The sequence below is a fragment of the Haliotis rufescens genome, unplaced genomic scaffold (assembly GCF_023055435.1).
Source record: "Haliotis rufescens isolate VD_foot unplaced genomic scaffold, xgHalRufe1.0.p SCAF_8, whole genome shotgun sequence".
NCBI lineage: Eukaryota > Metazoa > Mollusca > Gastropoda > Lepetellida > Haliotidae > Haliotis > Haliotis rufescens.
The window spans coordinates 49,782,106-49,805,913 of NW_025964372.1; the positions used below are offsets into that span (position 1 = coordinate 49,782,106).

The window sequence follows — 23,808 nt, forward strand, 5'->3', positions numbered from 1 at the left end:
AGCAAAGAGTTCAATCAGACGTCTCCTTGAGGGAGACTGGTATCACACCTGTGATCCCTGGCGATAAGAAATATCACATTGCGTACCAGGCCAGCAGTTAGATCTATCAAAAATCGTAAATTCTACTCGGCGTAATATATATCTTGCACGTGTACGTAAACAGGATGTGTTTGGTAACTTGAGTAGGAAGCATAAGTGCACTAAGGGATGGTATTTCAGATGACAAATGAAAGAACACAGACTGATTGTAACCCAAATTTAATGACTGGTGGCCGTGTCGCACACACGAATTTTTAATAAATGTATCCTCGAGAGTCAGTAAGAAACTAGAAATAACTGCCTTTGTTCTGTAAATCTCACCAAGTTTCAGCTTTCGCCTCTTCCTTTGTGGAATGAGGTTTCACATTTGTAAAATGATCTGTTATCTGTCTGTACCATCAACTTAACTGCCCTCACCCGCTGCAGTTTTCCCGTCCCATATTACGAAGCAGGTGACCCACAAGGAGGAAAACGGCCCTCATGAGTTATACTGTGCCTACAACAATAAGTTGTGAATACGTAGCCTTGCTGTGGCCAATAATTTTGTAACAGTTTGGCAAACTTTGATATGAAAACAGCACATATAATTCAGTTTTATTTCATCTTAACATATCAGTTTAATCCCACTTGACCTTTGAAGGTCCGGTTAAGAATAGATTTACAGCAACCCATTCTTGCCGTCATAGGCGACTATGCTTGTCGTAAGAGGCGACTAAAGGGATCGGGTGGTCAGGCTCGCTGACTTGGTTGATGCATGTCATCGTATCCCAATTGTGTAGATCGGTGCTCTTGATGCCAATAACTGGATTGTCTGGCCCAGACTGGATTATGTACAAACCGCCGTCATATAGCTGGTATATTGTTGAGTGCGGCGTTTAACAACAAACAATCAAACACAAACTACTATTAAGGAAGAGTGCAGGACGACTTGCTTTATACATATAAATGTGGACATATATGTATGGACATATGGATGATATAGATATACCTCCTGAAAAATAGTGTTCGCAGATGACTGTAGAAAATGGAATAATTATGTGAGTAATCGGGTAAATACCACGTTTAGCAATATTCAGCCATATTGCGATATTGGTTTCCAACATACAAGACGGACCATGAAATTAATACTTGAATTTGGACCTGGCTTTCTGGTGTGATGTAACACCCCAGAATCTCCGGTAGAAAAAGAGCTTAAAGCACGAATAAAGATCACGAGATGTTACTGATGTACACATCTTGACATATATTTGCGTAGTATTACTACGTTAATTCATCAGCATATATGTATTTGGCATAAAAGGATATTGTAGGATCGACGCTGACATGCGCATACAACCTATTCACCAGTGCTGTAATATTTAATTCATTTCTTTTGACACATATCGACACGAGAAACTATATCTAAATTTAAAAGGAGCCCAAGTGGGATGGAAATTTCAGCATGAACCTGTCGAACATCTAGGCTTGTTTCATTTTGGGCTATAGCATTACCGTAAGGCCTGGGCGGAAGGGAACACCTGTTTGCACCCATCAGATACCAATCACAACTTCTCTCTCCAAACGAAAACGAAATACGAAAAATGTCGGAAGTGTATCCTTGCAATTTTCTATTTAGATACATGTTTTAACTTTAAAGTAATTATATTAATGAAAGTAATCTGTGATGCTGGTACCGTTTTGTCGCCATTCTGTAGCTTTTTATGGATTTATTATGAATATCAAATACATGTCTTGAAATATGGTTAGGCTCGCTGACTTGGTTGATGCATGTCATCGTATCCCAATTGCGTAGATTGGTGCTTTTGGTGATAATAACTGGATTGTCTGGTCCAGACTGGATTATTTACGAACCACCGTCATATAGCTGGTATATTGCTGAGTGCGGCGTTCAACAACAAACAATCAAACAAAAAGTACTATTAAGGAAGAGTGCAGGACGACTTGCTTTATACATATATATGTGGACATATATGTGTGGACATTTGGGTGATATAGATATACCTCCTTAAAGATAGCGTTAAACAGCAAACAAACAAAATCTATTATTAAACACCTTCCAACAATGCGAAATTAAACTAATATTTCTATATATTCTGTTTTATTTATAACATAATTTGATTCATAATTTAATTATTGCGTTGCTTTCTTCCCTGTCATTCAATGTACATGTTCAACCCCCTAAACTTTTAATATTTCATTTTTCACAAATGGCTACGTTAGTGAGTTGCCTAGATCTCTCGTTACCTACACTACTGCCTAAAAGTTCATTCCCCTAACACGCGTTGAGAACGCGTGTAACACGCATGTGACACGGGTGCTCAACTGGTTGCACAAGGGGTGAGCACCCGTTGCACACGGGTGTGCAACGTGTGTGCAGCGCGCGTGCAACCCGTTGCACACGCGTGTGCCACGCGTGTAACACGGGACCAGGTTCCAGTTGAAGTTGACAAAATTATCAAATGATTAGTGAGATAAAACAAAACAGTGAGATGTGAAATTTGAGTTAATGAGCGGCCATTGAGCTGTGTTCACCAGACCGTAAAAACAAGGTCGGCCCGTCTTAATTAGTGTTCGGTTGTTAGACTTTTATGGCATGAACCATTCCACTAGGGTCCCGTCTAGCCATTGTGGCTAGCCGACAGTAGAACAGTAGTGAATTTGATGCGAGTTTATTGCTAGGGGAACCCCCGTGTTGACACGATTGTCGCGGGTTGGTAAATGTTCGCCATTAATAAAATGATTGTTTGTGGATTGCGAACATATTCATTTGCCCACACGAGTCATTCCATTTTATTGCAAATATAACGTTTTTCGTGCGCCAAATTTATGCTTTAGACAGTACAATTATGATACAGCCGTCACCATTACTAATGTCTCATTATTTCATGTAGGAATATGTCCCATTTCCCCACACCCCACTTTCTGTTTTGTATTTTGAAAGAATAAATAAAAGAAGGTTTTGTGTGGGACACTTTTATACTAATTATAAGAGGATGTTGTAAATGAATATGAACAGCCATGCTGTCTGACTGTTGATAGAATTTGAGATCTTCACAATCACCAGGTGTGACCATGTAGACAGAATCTCGTTAGGGTTTGTGATTTTTACATTTGCCCAATGACCATAGTGAGTATTGCTGGGGATACCAAACGTAACAGTTTATTATTAGAGGTTGTGAGTACCTTTACCACATAGATAGGATATATTTAGGATTTTAATCCTTCTTTGAGAGGCATTTAGAAGTTGGAGTACTACGTTAGGATAAGATTTATGGGTGACTTTAATCCTTTCTTTCTCTGTGGGTAATCCTTTCACGTTGATTGGAGGAAGTCACTCAACCAGGTCATGACAGGTCGTGAGTTTACTCACTAACTACTGTGAGCGTTTTTGGCATAACATCTTTTCTTGTATAAACATAGAAACGATGCTCACTCACTGTTAATCTCTGCAGTTTGCTGGCAAAGTGGGGATAAACCTCAGTGTCAAAGACGATCAAACTTAGTTCGAATCCTTGTTTATATGTGACATCTCCCAAATGGGGACATGTTCATAAACTTGGCAAGTGATGATGAATTTTAATATTAATATTATTATAGTTTATGAAATTGTTAATAAAACTTTAATAAAATTGTGCTTCACTCTCACGAAAAATATATTGTCTGTGAGTAAATTTATATGTCACGTTTCATCGGCATTTTTCAGTGATATTGGGACTACATGGAACATGGCTGGTTTTACATTTCTGATACAGGTGCTTGACTGACTGAGTAGTTCATGATCAATTAGATATGTTTAAATCAGTCAAGTTTGCAACAATAGATGAATAAGTTGATACATTTGGACCACAGTTACCGATTAACAACTTAAGACATAGAGACAGGGAGGAGATATATAACCAAACCTATGGTCGTGTTGAGACAGTTGACAGTTAGAAAGTTGGATTAAATGACAGTAACTAATTTGAACATTCCCCAGTAATATCATAAAATACATCATAACTCATAACAGTCCGAGAAACAGCTTCCAGTCATATACTAGTATTGAAGGGACAATCGCTTTTGACAGTTTAAAAATAAACTCACCTTAAGGTGCTTGGCAAGTCAAAACTGACCTCCCTGAATATGTTTTTTAGGTTTGACAGCAGCTATGCTTGTGGATTTCAGAGATAGACATGATTTGTTAGCTAGATGTTATTAAAAATAAGCGAAAATGTCTAAAAAGTCCACAGTTTGTTTAATAGTACAAAAAGTGTGTTATAGATCTATCAACGTTTTCTTTTATTGAACATAATATTTGCACTATATTGCTGTTAGCTGTAAATAATCTAGCCTCCCCATGTACGTAACTTACATATATTTATGTATGACCAGAACAGCAAATAAAGTTCTGGTAGATAGGTACCTTGGAGATTTAACGTGCGCTTTCCGACTTAAGCCTATCTCGCACACGGGGAAGCACTTATACTATTAGGGTAAAAAAGCGTAATGATTAAATAAAGAAGTGCACCCCCCCAAAATAAATATAAGTTTACAGCCTATTCTAATAAAGTTAAAGGGGTTTGGGTTTGGCTGGGTGGGAGTGGGTGATAAAAGAATATTCAATAATATGGAAAAGTTTGGGCCTGGGGGTGGGGGGCAAGCCTGGGAAGGCACGGCGTCGGCTGGCGAGCATGTGTGGCTAGAAGTCTAGCGGCGGTATCCTTCTAGTAGTCTCTTTGTCAGCTTCTCATCCTGGGGGTTGGGATTCTGGTAGAGACTCTTGGCAAGGAGGGCGGCAGTATCGGCGACGAAGTGGTTTGAGGTCGGTACGCCACTACTCTGGAAGAAGTGGTACAAGTCTGTGTAGTTTGTGATGTCGTACTCGATGTCCTGTCCCCCCTTCTTGTGCACCATGACGAAAGGGACTCCTTGTTTGGCATAGAGATGTTCCTTTGGGGTGTTGATCTGGTCAACCTTGAGATCCGGCCGGGCCTTGTAGTGGTTGATCGGAATGTCTGACTTTTCCACTAGTAATTAAAGTTCTTTGGTATGACCTCTTTGATCCCTGCTGACGTTATCCTAATGTTCAATTTCAGTCTGCCTCACCAAGCGTAAGAAAGCATTGTACATGTTCTGATAAACCATACTGATGCAATTAAGCAAATGAATATTTGTTGTGGGCAAATATCTATTTTCTATATATATATTTGTCGATATGAAGCATTCTAGTTAATTGTGGATACACTGGGCAGACAGAATTGTGTTTATTTCCAGGCCATCCTGATCGTCGTTTACTACTATAAGGTGTATGTTTTGAGGCAAGATCAAAGGCGCTGCACAGCATTTATTAGATAACAGACGGGGTCGTCCGTTTCGCTTTAAACAACCACCCCACCCTGTCTGTAGGAGTTATATAATCGGTGCGCAAATAACTGTGTCAAGTCCACTGCCGGGCTGATGCGGTGTCAGTGTCAGCGATGAACATGAATGCTCAAATTATAGACCTGTAGCACTCACAAGTTGCTCAGCCAAAATATTTGAAAAGTGTATATTCAATTCTCTGATAACAGCAAATATAACCTTAGAAATAGATTCAACATACAAACAATCAAATGTAGAACACAGACCTATGCTTAATAATAATTTCTTCTGGATATGATCAACCTGCGGAACCCTCTATCCGATGAAGTAACTAATGCTCGCTCATTAAAAGAAATCAAATCATTAATTAATCGTTCTGATGCAACTACTAATAATTTTGACTTCAAATATTTTCATAGATCATGCCAAATTGTCCACTGTCGCCTTAGGCTCGGATGCAGTGACTTAAACGCTGATAAGTTTAGACGACATGTATCAGACATACCAGACTGCACTTGTGGATATCACCTTGAAGATGCAATTCACTTTTTCTATAACTGTCAAAAAATACGACAATATCAGAAACACTGTGTATTTCTACACACATGGGTATGGTCTAAAAATGATATTACGTGGCAGTAGTTAAGCAGTTCTACAAACATGACTCTTCTTAAATCAGTTCACGACATCATTGTCAAAAGCAAAAGGTTTGAGCAGCTTAGTTTTATGCATGTAGTAAAGGAAAACTGCATTACCTTATTTCACAGACACCACTTGCTTCAGTGTATTGGCTTCGTGTATTTCATTTGTGCATTTTGTATGTTTATGTTCATCACTCTCTTATATATATCCAGCTGTTGTTAAGTTGTTACCTAGAGAGGTATTACATAAGCAAGTTTTGCTTGTTTACTGATCCAGATTTCTTTTGAAATAAAAATACGTTTAAGCCAACACAGCTAACCCTAAAACACATGATTGTAAACTATTCAAAAAGGGGCACTAATATCTGGCTTCTTCTCGGGTGTCGGACTCAAACTCAAACTCATTTATTCTTAGAATAACATGACATACAATTATCTACAATTTTTATTATGTACAATTTAACAAAAATAATAAAAATAGGATACGTGGATACTAATACAATTTACCAATTGTATTGCACACATTGTTAAGGAATTTAGATAGACCTTTTAGATTTCTTACACTGTTAGTGGTCATAATGTTCTTAAATGTTTGGAAACTTAAGATATTGCTTATTTAAGAGTTCATATCGCCGTTGGTGAAGAGCTTCACATTGGAATAAATAATGCAATTCATCTCCAACAGCGATAGATTCACAGAGTGGACACTGGCTGTCTTCCCTGGGAATGTTCAGCCATCGACCTGTTTCAACTGGTAATCCTTGGTTAGAAAGTTCTGACTTTAATTTTGAGAGCAGTAGATATTTCGCAAATGAAGGTTGATTCTTCAGGTAATACGACCTTTGGATTTCCGCTTGGGCTTTCTAGCTGCCGTGAGTCAATTTGCTCGTTAACGCAACCGAGCGTGACAAGAGACTGGGCTTCCAGTCTGCAAGGACAGCTAAATAAGCTTACGCATTTTTGAAAACTGATTGGTTACCCGTGATCTATGAAGATTTCAACAAAGGGCGCATGGTAATTAATTTCTTCAGCCTAAACAAACAGACAAATAACGGCGAAAGCTCATCGGATGTCGTTATTTGGAAATACCTCTGATGGTTACAGTTTAATAATAAAAAAGTATCCCTGAGTGAAAGCATTTGAGGATTTCGGATTGCGTGGATGATACAATTACTACTCCCTTGTTGTCATCCACATTTTCTGGTTTAACCCTACACTTGTGTATTTGTCGTAATTCACTTGCTGCTCAGTTAATGAATTTATAACATGTATACTTAGTTGTAGCACCACTCAGATCATAAAGGTTCAAATTTGGTCGTTCTTGTACCTGGGGTAATTATTCAATCTAAATCCAGGTTTGAAGTGAGGTGGAATGTGAGTTATGTGATATGCACGTGGCAGCCCAGCAAGAGATGTATGGTCAGTTGCTTTACTTTTTTTGTAAATCAACTGATCATTCCCAGACATCAAAGGATCAACAGGAAATACGTTGATTGATTAATTACTGTTATCTTGCACAGTGGATATGTCAAAAGTTAGTGTTTACATGTGAAGGTAGGTTTACTAAACCTAGGCAATACACTCATATCATGGCGTGAAGTACAGATGTAAAAACAACATACTTTGTTCAAAGGGTAACCGATAATACACTGACTGTTTGTTTATTGTTATCTAACTCAATGTATGTTTTTAAGATCCGAGGACATTATAAAAATAGTTGTCACGTGGGCTTTCTCAGCTAACTTGGCACCTATGGGAAACAATTGAAACAAACTAAGTGATCAGTTAAGAAACAAACACGGGTTATAATATTCGATACATTTAAATAACGTTTAAAAACGATATATTTAAATATTTTAATATATTTCATATATATTCCAAATATTGTTTCCAAATAATTATTATTAAAGTATTTGATTCTCACATAGACATTTGACATCGAATAAGTATTTTTGTACAGCTGCAGACGCAATGGATATTGTTCCTTTATGTTGATATTCCCGGATACATTATAACTTTGGTAGGTTTTAATAATTATATTTGCATTTTGTTTTCATTCATTCGCTGCAGCTTTGAACAGAATCATTCTTGTTCCTTTCCGTTTGGTTGGGAAGTTTTTCGATGCGCGATAGACGTTGTTTTCACAAGTATTTTCTTTTGTAAGCGTGTATATGTTACAGTCAATGTGTAAAATATGATTCACTCAGGCAATTGATTAAATATCTAAATATTTCAGTCATTTTACAAATTGACTGAATAATCCATTCATTTATTTAACCGACTGACTAAAAATGATAAAGACGATCAAAAGAGCTTAAGCAATGTTCAGATGAAATATTTACTTTGTGTTGCAAGTCAAAATAGTGTAAACAAAGATCGCACAATTACCAAGCAAGTGACTTACCAAAACTGCATCACCATTACCGATGCTCCCCACAAATATACCTACATTTCCAAAACTGTATTTCATTTTTGTTGATCAATGTGACCATACGTCCTTCTACTTTCAATAAAAATGCGCTTACGAATGGCGAGCACAGGTCGCGAACAAGTCTAGATTTCTGCTATATCATCCGGGTACTCACTGGGAAAATACAGTAATGCACAGGTAACAACTACTCCCGCGGAATTGCTTTAGATCAATGCTCCTTTGTACGTTGAAATACTATATATTGTGAATGCCAAAATGATGTATCAAGGATCAAGTAGCGTAGCGCTGGGAGTTTATTCAACAGACCCGTGAAAATAACACTGCTGTATCTTACTATTTATTTTAGATGACGCAGTCAAAGCTCACTTCTCCTGGCGGCCATTATCGAACGGCCAGCTAAAACACAACCCCGCGCTTACGTCTACAGGTCTCTTCCTGTAGTACGGTAATTAGTATTCTCTCCCTCAAGTGTATCCTCAATGATATAACCCACCCTCATTAATTACATGCTGCTCTTTTCCAGCCTCACGGCTATGGTGCTGAGATAAAGAGTCCAAGTCATCATAAAGTAATTAGGGTCCAATAAAAACAATGCGCCGCCAAACCTCATACATATATCACTGAAAGTCGTACTACAGACGGTTCATGTCAAATCACAATAAAAGCATTTCAATTGCAATAACATGTTCCAGGACCATGTATTTTCTTAACACCATCGGATTTAGAAGCAATGGTCGTATAAAACAAGACAGATCTATTTAAACACAACAGTATTCATGTTATTCCCACAAAATCACATAAAGAAAGGAGACATTAGCAAATACATGTGTATTATCATTTTTCGTCAGGATAACAAAATTTTCTCTCCTTGTTACCACCTCCAGGTTCAGCTTAAGACGGGTCCTCCTTTGGTCAAAAGTTTGTTCCCCCTCTAATGAGTGTGTCACGCGTTGCACACGAGTGGCGGACGGGGTGCACACCCGTGTGCAACGCGTTGCACACGGATATCACACGCGTGACCAACCCGATGCACACTGGTTGCGTAATGCGTTGCCCATGCGTGTAAGGGGAATGAACTTCTAGGCAGTAGTGTACATAACTCGCAATTCTCCAAAACAGATTTCAAATCACAATAACAAATCCGATATAAAGAATGGTTGTAATGATTTAATCTCTACATTGATGCCCTTGTTCGTGAGCCCTTGTTCTATTCAGCAAACAGCCCCAAACCGAAACTCCACAACATATCCGATTACACTGATTCAGGCTGTCCCAGTTCTCCATGCGATACTGACGCCCGTTCGTCTCCCAGACCATAGTGAATAAATTTAAAAGTAATCCAGCTCAAGTCTAGAACGATTTGGCAAGCCTAGCTAGGTTGACTCAATTCTATCCATGAAAGTAAGCATTAATAAAAAAATATTGTTCTTGTCTGCTTCAGATTATATTTTGTAGAGACATATTTTTAACTAGGAAAATTGTACTGACACCGGCGCTGAAGCTATTTATAAGAATTTCGAATTGTCGTCCATTGTTCGATGTCAATACATGATGACAAGTGAGGATATCATAAAGTAATCGTTGATGCCGCGCTACACTATAATATAAATTATAATCAAGTTGACTGGTGTGTACATTACTACAGTGAACATGTACATGATCATGCCCTAATAATCAAATGCCGTAATGTCAAATACTAATATATTATTGTGTGATGAATTTAACTGGATCAGTGGTAACATGTGATATTAATATTCCATCAATTTCTCTCCTGGTTGGTCCATCCATGTCTACAAAATTAACATAATACAATTAAAATGGAGCCTAGAACAGTTCTTAATTTCAGGCTAGGGCTGTGGAAATCTAGACTTTCCCAATCATGATAGACTTGAGTTGGACTCATTTTTTACATTAATCTCTTGGGTCAACGCCACAGCTCATACCATACACTAACAAGACCAGATTGCCCCCCGCCGGAGCTCCTGGATTTTGGTTATATCATCTAATAGGCCAACACTGCTCTTAAGTAAACAAGAACCTAATCAGCGAGAGGTCCTTTATCATCCCTATGTGACTGCTCATAAAAATCTTATATCTCTTCCCAAAGACCTGGTTAATAATATATTTTCTGCTGAATATTTGAAACAGAGTGAGTGAGTTGGTACTACATATGTTTACGGTTCTATTTTAAATGACTGCAGCGCTCCATTATGAAAACAAATTGTTTTAACGCCGCTCTCAGCAGTATTCCAGTGATATTTGACGGCGGTCTGTTGTATATGAAATAAATGCAAATTGAATCTTGAATCTTGAAAGTTGTAACATTTCCGCTAATAAGTATCACATGCAGTATACAGTATATCAACTGCAATATACTGTATACAACATTCAGTATACAGTGTGTCGCGAGCTCTGCGCTTGGCTGGAGCACACATTTCCTACCCCTCTCCCTTCGGCAAACACCTCATGAGGGTTGCAACGAGGTCACAGGTCAGGCGTGCACTCGTCAGTTGTCTAATGCGGTCAAGAGTAAGATCTTCCGGAAGACGACTGCACTAGAGGTATGTGGATTGTTGATGAGGTACTGCGTGTTTAGAACTGGGAGTCGAACACTGAGCACTTTTAGAGAAGAGCTCACAAAAAAACGTAATGGACTCGCGGACAGACTTGTGTTTTCATTTCAAGACTTGGTTACCGCTTCCTAACTGTAACATTAACTAAACTTTAAGCCTTTTATACACATTTGTGATGGGGCGACAATGCGACAACGAGACATATTTTGACCTTGAAAATGTCGCGTTACTGACTGACTGATATAGGAGATTTAACGTGCGCTTTCCGACTGTAGCGTATTTCGCACACGGGCCTGGCCGGACCATTTATTGTATTCCGAAAAGGGTGAAGGTGGTCGCGTTACGGCATCGTCGCCCTTTTGTAAAGTAAAGAAAAGGATTATTCAAAGAGGGACAATGCAAACACGCGACAATGCGACAAATGGCCAATTGTCGCGCTTTTGTCAATTTTGACACGTTTTGCTTGTTTTTGTAAGGGCGTCAATGCGACAATGCGACAACGCGACAATGTCCCTTCCATGGTGATCCGTGCAAATAAAACTGAGTTATGAAATAGAAGTCTGACATGCCAATTAAAAGATAAAGTGTTGCAGCTTCTGATTTCATAGATCTTTAAGAATGATTATCAATAATGGGATGGGTGATGAGTTCAACTGCATGCCGAGTCTATACGTTGTGATTAACAAATAATGCTCCGAGTCAATACATTTTGTCAAAATGTATAATGACAGATATTATGTGAATGAACATATTGTTTATACTTGTCCATGTTTTTGACGGACAATATAATTAACATGCTCGGTAAAAGTGAGGACGGGAGTAGTTGTGTCCATGACACGAGTACCTCTCCTGGCTTCTGATTGGTCGAGAAGATCACGTGACCTCTGTGACGTCACATCCGGTCACGTGACCTGCGCATGCGCGCGGGGCATGATGAGACTTGCGTGCGCATCCAAGATGGCGTCGCATCCGTTTCCGGTGGCGCGCGCATCCAAGATGGCGTCGCATCCGTGTCCGGTGGCGCGCGCCTTCAAGATGGCGTCGCATCCGTGTCCGGTGGCGTGCGCCTTCAAGATGGCGTCGCCTCCGTGTCCGGTGGCGTGCGCCTCCAAGAGGACGTCGCCTCCGTGTCCGGGGAGGAAGAGGGATGGGGAAAAACCCGGAGAAGCGCACGTACAAGGTGAAGAAGATCGACAGGGTTGTTGTTGTTGTTGTGGTGTGGTTCTAAAAATAGAAATAGAAAAGGCGGTGGTGGTGGTGGTGAAGGGAGGGGAGGGAGGGGAGGGAGGGAGGGGGAGGAGGAGGAGGAGGAGGAGGAGGAGGAGGCGGGGTGGGTTCACCGTGTGGTGGAGGGTGGGTTGGAGGGTCGTCAAAGCAAAGGAGGAAAAGCTGTCTTTCGGGAGAGATGGGTGGCCCTGAAAAGGGCCGTTGGAAAACAAACTGGAAACTGGAAACGACAGGAAACGGCAGGAACACTGGAACACTGGAACACTGGAAAAACTGCAAACGATGGGAAACTGGTAAAAACAGTGGGGCAGCATGGCCCATGCGTTAGTCACTTTGTTCAGATGATCTATCTTCTCCATCCTCTACTTCCATCTCATCCTCGGACGGAAGGTGTCGTCGGGGCTTTGAAACGTGTTTTCTTGAGGGGCTTCTGTCCCGTTTTCTTTTCTCTACACGAGGTGTGATGCCTACACGGAGTTGTGCGAGGCATTTTTTTAGGTCGAGGACATCGGCATGCATGTCTTCGATGAGATGAAGGACGTGTGTCACGGGTGTCACGGGTGTCACGGGTGTCACGGGTGCCACGGGTGCCATGGGTGCCACGGATGCCACGGGTGTCGAGGTGGACGGTGTTGCTAACGTTTTCTTTCGACTGGGTTCTGGGCAATCTGCAGCGAAATGACCCAGGGCTCGACAGTTGTAACAGCGGTCCAGGCGATGGGGAGTCTTCTTTCGACTGGGTTCTGGGCAATCTGCAGCGAAATGACCCAAGGCTTCACAGTTGTAACAGGGGCCCAGGTTCTGCTTCTCCTGCTTCTCTTGACTGTTCATCTTCGGACAGACATAGTGACGGTGACCTTGATCGTGACACTCGAGGCATGTCACTTCAGGGCAGTACAGGTAACTGTGACTGTCGGTCTGGCACTTCATACAACTGTATCGAGCTGGCATGATGGGTTTCATAGAATGCAGTGTGTGTGAATGGCTTCGCTCTTTTTTTGTTTTTATAGGAGAGGCACTGACACCCTGCTTCCTGATTGGTTCCCCAGGCAGCGCCCCCGATTGGTTCGTTCCGGGGCCTGGCCCGCACCTCGGTTTTCCAAAACGGACCGACCCCTGTGTTTCTTTTCCATAGGAAATGGATTTTAACATGGGAGAGAAAGCACAACCCCGGTTCGGCCAATCAGAGCCCCGCCTGGTCCGAGCGCGGTCTCTGATTGGTCGACAACCCAGGCTTCCGATTGGTCCGATTTCGATCCGGTTTTTATCGGGGTGTGCATTTCGATCCTGTTTTGTTTTTTTCTTCATCCTACAGACAACATAACACGACTATGAGTTTTTAAAACAAATTTAATCCCCCTGATCACATGAACCAACACAACAAAACAAAAGTCACAGGATGAGGGGGGACATCCCTGTGATTTTTGTGAACACGAGGGGTGACCACGAGGGGTGACCACGAGGGTATGAACATCTGACCACTTTGAAAAAAAACAAAAACGTTGTCACTTGGGGTGTACAAGACACTCGACTCTTCTCTTCCGTGCTTCTTGGGACACCAAACGTCTGTATTTTTCGTTCACTTCTCCATCAGGACAAAACACGCACAAGTATTCGCAGGGGACTTTGGCGTGCTTCAGATGTTCTTTCCAGGGTTGGTCTGTGACTTCCCATTGGCGGAGTGTCACACCGCAGCAATAACAGATAACACGGTCACCTCGTCCTGGATAGAAATAGCCAGCCATGGCCATGTCATAAGGGGTCTGGGTCATCTGTTTAGGCCACGTTTGAAAAGACCTCAGACGTTCTTGAAATGAATCATAGTGGGGATGAGAAGGATGACACAAGGTGTAAGAAGGAAAAGGTCTCTCCAGAATGTCACTGAGTCGCCATGTGTCGTCCATCAAGAGTGTGTCGTCCATCAAGAGTGGACGTTTTCTCGCTTCTTGTTCTACCGCCTTATCAGACACCCACTCGGAATCGGTGACGACATCTCGGGAGGATGACATGGCATTCACAGAATGTCTTTGCTCCATGATGACGGTGACTTCACTGAAAGAAGGTCTGAGGGTTCGCCTGCTTTTATGAAACTCTCCACCCTACTCCCTTCAACGGAAGGTCATGACCTTAGCTTCCACCTCCTCCACCTCATGACGTGACGTCATCCTGTGTTTGGGTTGACGGACACACAGCGTGAGGCATGACATGATACATGACATGACATGGCACACGGTGGGTGTGGGGATGATCGATGCGTACTGGAATGACTGACACCAGGCAGCTGATCTTTCAAGCATAGCCTTTCTCTTTTATCTATTTTTTATTCTTTACTTTTATCTTTCTCTTTTACAACGAGCATGTGCACGGACATGACAGACGCACAGACAGACAGACAGACAGACAGACGGACAGACGACGTAAACGACATCTCAACTCAACCTCTACCCTCGGTTCGGCACTCTATTGGAGTTGAGATCAATCAAGACACAAAGAGTCAGTTCAATCAATCACTGTTTAATAATGAAAAAACCAATCACAACCAGATACAATGGAAATACGAAAAGTCAATGGAGGAGGGAGTGCTTTGCATGTCCCTACAACAACAACAACAACAATAACGCGACAACGTTTTCCTCTTCCATCTTCAAGCTCTTCTGTCTTCAATCCCATAAGAGGTGGTCCTCCCTCAACCATGTGAGAGGTCCATCCGTTCAACACGTACAGTCTATGGCCTCCCTGAAACAGACATGACACATCACTTGATCACGGTTGCAGCTTACGTGTTGTAAAGTTCTTCGAGCGAAGAGGAGGATCACCATAAGATGTGATCCTCAGATACGATAGGTCTGTCATCATGTGTCACTATGCTGTCATAGGTCAACATACTACAAGTACAGTCTATGAGCTCCAGACCACAGGCATGACACATCACTTGCCCGCTGTTGCAACTGATGTATCTTAACATGTTGTTGTGTCGGCAAACACGACATTCGCGTTGTAGGGGAGTGAGTTGTAGGATCCAGGTCAACGTTGTCACCATCATCATCGTCGCAAACCATGGGCATACCTGAGGAGTAGACATGAACATCTTCCGGTGATGCTGGTGACCAAGAAGCCTCAAGCAGGGGGAGCGTGTCCAGATCCATGGAAGGGAGAGTGGCCAGCTCTAGCGCTTCATGATCATCGAGGTCATCCGTCGCCATCGTCACAGGGGCATTCGGTGAATAGGTGGGCTCCCGAGGGGTTTGTTCCCACCACTGTTCTAGCACGGTCTGGGCTGAACTGACATCAGGGGTCCTGTCAATCAAAGGACAGAGTCCATTCATCATAGGCATAGGTATAGTCATCATCAACATCGCCATCATCATCATCATCATCAACATCAACATCACATCAAGAATGACTGAGACAAAGAAGAGCAGGGTACTTACAGTTGTTCTTGAGGAGGGATCTTCAGAGATAATTTCTTCCGTGATCGTCTTTTTGCAGACGTTGCAGGTGTTGCAGGTTTCAAAAAGAATGTCCCCCTCGTTTCGGTGTCTGTTGTCGCTGCTGCAGTGGTTGCTGTGACTGCTGTGGTGGGGGTGGTGGTGACTGGCGCTGTGGTGGGGGTGGTGGTGGGTGTTGTTGCTGCTGCTGCTGTGGGGACAACAACTGCTGTGGGTTTGCTCGTCTTTTTCTTCTGGATCTTCTTTATCGTCTTCTTCGATGTTCCTTTCTGGGGTTCAGTCAGCTTCCTCATCTTTGAACGTATCTGTTCGCACATCATGTCGTCGCCCTTCGCACGTAACTTGGCGTACGCGTCGTCGGTCTTCATCTTTAAACACAACAAGTCGTACACTTCACCCCACAGTTCAGCAGTCATTTCACCGCTCCCATTTCCACTGCTTCCTTGGCCACTCATGTCGCTTCGTGTCTTGTCATTCAACCGTTTCGACATGTTGTTCGACATGATGTTGTCCGGATGTTCTGTTCGTTGTTGTTGTTGTTGTTGTTTCTTTCCAAGTCTTCACGGAGGTGCGTCAACACTTGATGGTACTCTCTCCAAACACTTGTTTCTTCCAGATAAAACGCCAACAACCAACACAACGTGAGGAACATCAATCAGAGGGACGATGTTGTTGCTCGGTCCGTTCAGTGAAAAGTGATGACTGGAGAGCGTCGGTCGTATTAAAAGCCACAGAGGTCCTGCTTTCTGATTGGTCCGTTCCGGTGTCGGGTCTGAGTCTCAATTTTTTCCAAACTGGACCGACCCTTGTGTTTCTTTTCCATAGGGTTAGGCTTGTAGCGTGAGAGAGAAAGCACAACCTCGGTTCGACCAATCAGAGTCCACCATGGTCCGGCGCGGCCTCTGATTGGTCGACAACCCAGGCTTCGGATTGGTCAGATTTCGATCCGTTTTTTTCTGTAGGGGTCCATGTCGATTCGGTTTCGATCCGCTGTCATGAAATTTTTTTTAGTGAAAGTCGTCTCTGTACCCAAAGGGGAGCGTATCTACAGGCAGCCCGTCGCTTGTCGTACACGGTACGATAGTCTTTTCGGGAGGGTCGGGTCACAATTGCGTTTTCGTACCGAGGTCCTTTTCGAATGATCTGATGAGGGTAATCCAAACTGATTTTCTTCCCCTCTTTCCCAGGCCGTTGTCCCAGTATCAGTCCTTTCATGGTGTCAAAGTTGAGATGGTGTTGGTTTCGGTAATTCAAAGTGAACCCTCGCACTTTGCAGGTCGTGCGCGTTCCATCGGGTCTGGGGTTCATTAACTCGTAGCCATAGTTTTTGGGACCTCCCGACACAAACCAGTTCATCCGTAAACTCACCCAACGAATGGCCCAGCTCTGGATTCGCGTCGTGGGGTTGATGAATGTAAATGACGCTGTCCGTGTCAAAGTACAACACTCTCCGGTCCAACAGGGCAAGGGTCTCGTACAGCTTGACACGTGCTTGGGCGGTGACCCAAGCGGCGATGGCGACGTTGAAATGAGAATGAGGGGTTTGGTATTCTTTCCGATTGGTATAGGTCACTTCCACCATGTGTTCGTTGACCACGGTCACATCCTCGATGGTATTGCGTTCATCCCTCCACAAGACAAAGTACTGTACAGGATCGCTGATATAGACGTTATGACTGTAGTCTACCCGTTGTCCAAACTTGCCCCAGAGCGAATTCAGTTGCATCTTGGCAATCGTGCGACGTCCTGGATTTTTTTCGATGCGATCCTTGTCCAACGCAATGCCTTCTTTGTCGTAGATTTCCTGGATGTAAGCGTCGTGATCCGTACATCCCTCGGGGTATCCGCTGGCTTCGAGCTTCTCCTTGAAATGCCGATCGATGTAAGTGTCAAAGAGTCCCACTTGCTGGGTGTCGGGGTCATGCTGTGCAAAAGTGTCAAAATGCCAAACGTCGTAGATCTGAAGCACCCGGTAGTCATACTTCTTCACGGCTTCCTGGAGTTCTACGGTGGCGTACGTCCCCACCCATGACCTCTCTTCGTCCGTGTGCTGGCAGGGGGAATCTGACCGGGCATCGGCACACGTACGACACAAAGGACAGAGCAGTTTGCCACCCGATCTGTAAGGCAGTAGCGGATGGTAGAGTCGTTTCGGGGGTAGGACACGGCATTGGATCAGGCCTTTCAGTTCAAACAACGTGTCCACAGGGGGTTGATGGAGAAGGGTCGGGTGTCCCGTGGGAAACGCTCCGGTCTTACAAATGTAGGGGTAAAGGGAACAAATATCAATATACTTGATGGTTTCACCTTCTTGGGCTTCGTAGCATAATCGCGTCGCATTGGTGCGTCCTCCATAGAAGGTGTCGCGAGGGTTGAGCGGCCCGGGGACGTGGATACAGCGGGGTCCGTGCAAGAAAGCATGCAGAGCGGAGTCCTCCCGTTGCATTTTCGTAAACTCGTGCTCCCACAGGGAGACGATCCGTTTCACCTCAGGGTGTTGACTCAGCAGACTCAAGCGGTAGCGGGTGTCGGTGTAACGGGCTCCCAACGACGTGCCCAGGACGGGATGCGGTTCTCCACGTTGGGTCTTGTGACAGGTCTGGCACCCATGCCAGAAACAGCCCAGGAATTCATAGACGGTGCCTGTCGCTGGATCGTAGCCATCCACGCTGTACCAATGGTGGCCCTCTCCACATGTGAACTCTTGTTCACCTCCATTCCTGGCGTGCTGGAGGTGCAGATGGGGGTCCGTTTCCATCAGATAGTGGAGCCAGTGCATACAGGCCTGGGAATAGTTTCTCTTGGGTTGGTAGCCTTGAGGTGGAAGAATGGCGATGGTTTTGGGTTTCAGGTCGTGTTTTCGAAAGGATTTCATGGTGAAGGCAGCAGCTGTCATCACTTCCACAAAGGGATCCATGCCAACCGAGTGGATGGCGTTCTGTCGGAAGTTGGCGCATCCCCGTCTCAAAATGTCGACATCGCTCTGGCAGTAAGCTAAAAGTTCTCCTTGTAAGTCGAACAAAGCTCCTTCTTGCACTTTTTGAGTATGCCACTGGAGGAAGGCGGTGCGTTCTGCGGGAGACATGCCATCGGGATCGTACGTGACGGCTGGTGGATAGGGACCTCTGTAGGTCTGGTTGACTCCCGTATTGAAAAAGTGTGGAAAGTACCCTTTCTTCATTTGTTTCAGCCCAAAGCTCTTGGGAAAGGCTTTCAGGGGGTAAGGGATGAAATTTAAGCTGTCTTCGAAACACACACGTCCCAGGGTCATTTGCAAAATGTGTTGGCCATGTCGGATCTTGGTGGGGAGTGTCACCAGGAGGGGGGACAGACCCTTCAGGATTAAGTGTAAATCATAGGATCGTGCATTGTGGGCCATCACATAAATGCGATCCTCCTTCGGGACAGTATTGGTGGTGGTGTTCTTGTTCTTTGGCTTCTTTGTTTTCTCCACTTCCATGGCCTCTTCCCCCTCCCCCTCTTCCCCCTCCTCCTCCGCCTCCTGCTGGGGTGATGCATGTCGTTGACGTTTGGAAGCGTGCTTTCTTGAGGGGGTGTCATCCAGTTTTCTTTTTTTTCCCCAGGCGGTCTGTTGTCCCCTTGCGTGTGCTGCCCTCCTCTTCCTCTGGGTGGGGCTTCTTCTTCCTGGGTTTTTCAGCCAACGTGGTCAACCACACACACACATCATGTCGCGTGGTGGGGCCTCGAAACACGATCTCACGGCTGGGACCATATCCTTCTTCTCTCCATGGACAGTGTTCGCACAAGTCCTTGCTGACGTCACTGATGCACCGTCCACATCCCAGTTGCACCACGCACAAATTTGGAATGTGTTCCCCCGTGTCTTGCATGCATTCGAAATCGTAGAAGACGTATCGGACATTGTCTCGTACGTGATGTTGTTCCTCTTCCCCCTCCTCCTCCTCCGCTTCCTCTTCCCCCTCCCCCACCTCCCCCTCCTCCCCCTCCTCGTTTTCTTCACGGAGAGGCGTCATGTAACAGCGATGGTCTGGGGTCATGGGTTCTCGGCACACCAAGCAGGGATGGTCTGCGTCGAAGCACTCGTGGTGAACCATGGGGGTCTCCAAGACGCGGACCAGATGAAAACAGGTCGGGCACCTGTGAATCGATTGGCAGGCGCTGGGTTTTCCCTCTGACGGTGACTGGAGATGTCGAGTGTAACACGATGGATTGGGGAACCAACGTTGACATGTCAAGCAAGGGATCCCGTGCTCTACCTGGCGCTTGCAATAGGTAGAGTAGAGGCAGCGGTGACAGCGGTATTCCTTGGTGCAGGCGTGTTTTTCGGGATGATCGTAACGTTTGTCGCAGCGTTCGCAGTAATGATTAGAGCAATAAAAAGCGGGCATGGACGTGATGACATCGTAGTGCTGATCATGATGATAGACATGCAGCACGGTGGCGTGGGGTGGAGCCTCATCACACTTGTACAACAGTCTCTGGTCCACCTCTTGACTGTAGACTTTCAGTTGATAATTCAGGGGGACCAAGGCGCGTCCCACGCGTGCTAGGTCGTCCAGGCCCTGACAGGGGCCTTCAGGCAGGCCAAGACGCCGAAACAAGTCCCGTGCCCGTATGCCTTGAACGTCGACGCGATTCGTTCTCGTCAGTCTCACTCGCTCGGCGGTCCATTCTGGGGTCAGAGGATGGGGTTTCTGGGCATAATGCTGTGCCACCACCAGGGCTCGTGCCAAACAGGATTGATCTTCGTTCTTGATCCGTACAATGCACTGTTTGCGTGTTAAAAAGGCTTCGAGTCCAATCACGTGTTTCAGTTGATGACCGCCACTGCCCGATCCTAGCCTGTTGGGATCTGCGACGTGTACTAAAGTCACCACCATGGTGGCATCGATGTTCAGGGCTTTGTTGGACTGTTGGACTTTTTCCACGGCATGCAAAATATCGAGCCCATGGAGATCTTCAAAGCGACGAAAGGGAATCCGTATGGGGGTGTTCAAAGCGGGATGATCTATACGATCTCCCTTCTGGCCTGACATCTGTTCATAAAAGTCATCGATCACCATGTCAAATAAAACAGGCAGTTCCATGGGAACGCGTTCCGGTGGTACGGTGTCCAAGTAGTCTGGGTTGAAAGTCAAACGATAGGTATGGTTAGCGGTTCTTAATCGTCTGGAGCGGGTAATGTCTTGCCTCTCCAAACGATAGGGCGTACTTGGGTTGCTCGTCATGATAGCGATGCGTATCTGATGAACGTCTGTACTCTAAGAGGGACTGAACGTCTGATGGATGGATAACCCTTCCCCAAAACAGGATCGAAATCGGACCAATCCGAAGCCTGGGTTGTCGACCAATCAGAAGACAGCACCGACCAATCAGAAGACAGCACCCGAGCCGAGTTGTGCTTTCTCTCCCATGGTAAAATCCATTTCCTATGGAAAAGAAACACAGGGGTCGGGTCGTTTTAGAAAACCGAGGTGCGGACCAGGCCCCGGAACGAACCAATCCGTGCGTTACGTTTTGGACCAACCAGGAAGCAGCCATTTTCGATCCGGTTCTGCTCCTATAAAACAAGAGTGGATTCGAGTGGGTCAGTGTATTTGACATAAAATGATCAAGAATGGCTGAAACAAAGAAGAGTGGTACGGCGACGCGTGGCGAAGATGGGGTGATGGATAGTACAGAACCTCGTGGATGTTGGGGTAAGAGTCATGCCGAGGATGCGGTGTCACTGCTCAGTCAAACGCCATCGCACTATTATCTACACTTTGAAAGAAGGCTCGCTTCGTTTGAGGCGTGGCCAACGCAAATGTATCAGACTGCTGAAGAGATGGCCCATGCGGGGTTTGTCTACACTCAGATGGCCGATGGTGTGTGCTGTTTCCAATGTGGGTTGCGACTGAGACAATGGGCACCCGACGACGATCCTTGGGGGGCACATCACAAGTGGTCCCCAGACTGCGACTACCTCAAGCTCACCGGCCTGTTGAAACACCAGAAACAGAGGTACACGAATGACGTAGCGCAGCCGGCTGCCTAGGAGGACGTGTCCCGTGTCCTGCGTTCCTGTTCAAGTTCCCGTTCAAGTTCCCGTTCAAGTTCCCGTTCAAGTTCCCGTTTGTCTACTACTGTTGTTGTTGTGGTTGGTTCAGTCTGTTTCCGCTTCCTGTTTCCAACAAGCTTTTCTTTGTTGGACCCACAAGTGGTGCGACGGTGGGCACCCCGATGACATACCCAGATGGTTACAAGTACCGCTTCGACGATCCTTGTCTTGTCATGAAGCTTGGACATGATCGTTCTTCTTGGACAGCAGCAGCAGAAAAGTTTTTCTTCCCCAAAACGGCCCTTTTCAGGGCCACCCATCTCACCCAAAAATAATTAGCACAAAAACACGAGAACACGAGATTGCGACATTGGTCAAGTGTCGCAATCTCCCGTTCTCGCGTTCTCGTGTTTTTGAAAATAGTTACATATAACTGTATAGGCAATTAGCACAAAAACACGAGAACGCGAGAACGAGAGATTGCGACATTGGTCAAGTGTCGCAATCTCGCGTTCTCGCGTTCTCGTGTTTTTGAAAATAGTTACATATAACTGTATAGGCAATTAGCACAAAAACACGAGAACGCGAGATTGCGACATTGGTCAAGTGTCGCAATCTCGCGTTCTCGCGTTCTCGTGTTTTTGAAAATAGTTACATATAACTGTATAGGCAATTAGCACAAAAACACGAGAACGTGAGAACGCGAGAATGCGACACTTGACCAATGTCGTGATCTCGCGTTCTCGCGTTCTCGTGTTTTTGAAAATAGTTACATATACCCTGTATAGGCAATTAGCACAAAAACACGAGAACGCGAGATTGCGACACTTGACCAATGTCGCGATCTCGCGTTCTCGCGTTCTCGTGGTTTTGAAAATAGTTACATATAACTGTATAGGCAATTAGCACAAAAACACGAGAACGCGAGAACGCGAGATTGTGACATTGGTCAAGTGTCGCGATCTCGCGTTCTCGTGTTTTTGTGTTTATTGTCTATACAGTTATATGTAACTATTTTGTAAGGTAATTCGTCACGGTAAACTCGGGGCGGTCGGGTAGCCTAGTGGTTAAAGCTTTCGCACGTCACGCCGAAGACCCGGGTTCGATTCCCGACATGGGTACAATGTTTGAAGCCCATTTCTAGTGTCCCCCGCCGTTATATTGCTGGAATATTGCTAAAAGCGGCGTAAAACCAACCTCACTCACTCATGGTAAACTCTCGTGCAGCGGCGTGAACTGAGGAGGCGCACGAACCATTGTATCCAACATCTTATTACTGTCTACAAACTGAAAATGGTGGAAGAATGATGTTGGATGATGAATAAAATCTCACGCTCGTGTATTTTAACATCAAAACTACAACGTTCATAGAAATTTCTGCTTTGCAAATTAATGCAGTTTATTTCAAAATGGCTGCTAAAAATCACGTCACTTTTGACAATGTCAGAATGCAAATGTTCCAAGTCTTTTGATTATACAGAAATATATATGTAGACTGGTAACATAATAAAGTCAAGAACACTCTCCGTTTCTTGCCTGTGAACTGACTGAATTTGACAAATATTGTCTGACAACTAACAGTCAAATAACCAACATGGATGCATTCAGGTATTTTTCAGAAAGATTTTGTTTGTTTGTTTGTTGTTAAGGCCGCACTCAGCAATATTCCAGCTATATGACGGCGGTCTGACATCAAATATATCAACACTCGTTAGGGTGGCCCAGTCGTCTGAGGCGCCGCGATTCTCCGTGCAGAGTTGCGTCAGTTGGGCTCGCCCGAAACCTATGATTGTGGGTTCGAATCCCGGTTCGCCGTTCTCGTGGGCTTCATCGAAGAGGTAAACGTCTGAGACCTGCATCACTTCGGGCTTTCCTCTCTTATTAAGCTGACACGCTGTGATAAAACTGGAATACAGTTAAAAAAGCGGTGTTAAACCCAACTCTCTCACTTACTCAAAAGATGACTACACGTTTAATTGCCAGGATCATTGAAGAAAGACCATTGAGTATTATACGATTAACCATGACCTCAATTCTGATGATACGATTGTGATCTTGGAATTTATTTACGCAGAGAGTTTGATGA

The 23,808-nt window shown here is 44.4% G+C and overlaps 1 protein-coding gene and 1 long non-coding RNA gene across 2 annotated transcripts in view; one reads left to right on the top strand and one right to left on the bottom strand.

The window, feature by feature from the left end:
* LOC124152411 overlaps window positions 1-23,808 on the top strand; it is a 52,905-nt gene that overhangs the window by 15,613 nt on the left and 13,484 nt on the right. The gene's annotated exons all lie outside the window — the stretch shown is intronic.
* On the bottom strand, window positions 14,750-15,413 carry LOC125376857. The gene is made up of 2 exons (XR_007219347.1): window positions 15,319-15,413; window positions 14,750-14,987 (listed from the first exon to the last, which is right to left on the bottom strand). It is a non-coding gene; the product is annotated as an uncharacterized LOC125376857 (long non-coding RNA).